This window comes from Arachis ipaensis, chromosome B04, assembly GCF_000816755.2.
Source record: "Arachis ipaensis cultivar K30076 chromosome B04, Araip1.1, whole genome shotgun sequence".
Lineage (NCBI taxonomy): Eukaryota > Viridiplantae > Streptophyta > Magnoliopsida > Fabales > Fabaceae > Arachis > Arachis ipaensis.
The window spans coordinates 121,447,966-121,449,270 of NC_029788.2; the positions used below are offsets into that span (position 1 = coordinate 121,447,966).

The following is a 1,305-nucleotide window of genomic DNA, read 5'->3' on the forward strand; positions in this document are numbered from 1 at the left end:
TTGAAAGGACAAAAAGTATAGAAAAAGATATAATAAATAGAAAAGCGTGACACACTTTGGTATAATGATGTTCATCACCTTTATGTTATACAAAGTGATATAATTAAGTATCAACAAGCAACTGCTTCATCCTATGAGATCCACTATTTCGATCACATCATAACAAAATAACATATTATTGCAAATATTCCAACTATATATATATATATATGACAAAAAAAAAGAAGCAACATACTATAAGACCCATATTGGTGATGAGATGTGCTATGATCCGAGTTGGTGGGTCGTCATGGATTCATCAACCTTGTTTGCGACGACCAAAAATATTCGCCATATTGATTGAAGATGGCCTAGGGCTTGATGAAGTACCATTTGATGAAGAAGTGCTTTCTGATGGGTTTGATAATGGTTTTGGCCACAAAGACCCTTTTATGGTAGGCAAGGGGATTGAACTTTGTGATGTGTTATTGTTTGAGGTTTGATTATTAGTAGAAGATCGATTCGTTGGACACAAATAATCTCTTATTTGATTCCTCTTTGGGTCTCCCATTTTATAATCAAATTATAGGAAACAAGAGATTAGGGATAATGAAGTGAAGAACAAAAGGTTTTAAGCTTGGGGAAAAGGGCAATGAGAGAGTTAGAAGAAAGGGTGCGAAGTGGCCAAAATTTATAGGCAAATTAGAACGTTCTAGATTGGTTTAAAATTTTCCTTACGTAATGAATTTAATTTTATTTGCAATTCACTCTCATTTTCATTCCAATTTACAATCCCATTCCAAGAAGTAGAAGAGAAATCACACATTGGTTCACTTAATCTCACTTCATGTAACATGTTACAGCTAGGCATATGGTTTTTTGCCTCTTTAGCCCTTTCCATTATCAGCCACGTCATGCCACTATATTTGACTTTTATACTTTGAAGACACATAATACACACGTAGAGAGAGTAGTTAGTTGATAGTTGATACTTATTGATACTTTATAGTAAAATATAATTATTTTATTGTTTTCAGATATATATTTGGTTGTCTTGCAGCCGAAGCAATTCAAAAACATGCGTCATATATGTGGTGGCCAAAGTTTGGGGGCAACCTAAATGGCTGCAACTTCTTTTTTTTTGGAAAGAAAAAGAATTAATAACTGAGTTTAAAATTTACTATATCAATTAATTCTATAATGATATATTGGTCTTTTGAAAATTAACTCTAAGGATATTTTAGTTGTTTTAAAAGTTTAAATTTATAATTTTTAATATAATAATTAAATCATTTTTATTCTAAAAGAGTATTTTAGTCTGTTCAA

At 31.2% G+C, this 1,305-nt stretch overlaps 1 long non-coding RNA gene across 1 annotated transcript in view; it reads right to left on the reverse strand.

Moving 5' to 3' along the window:
• LOC110271296 overlaps positions 1-660 on the reverse strand; it is a 19,962-nt gene extending 19,302 nt beyond the window's left edge. The window contains exon 1 of the long non-coding RNA XR_002361863.1: positions 79-660. This is a non-coding gene — a long non-coding RNA (uncharacterized LOC110271296). The remainder of the gene's footprint in view (positions 1-78) is intronic.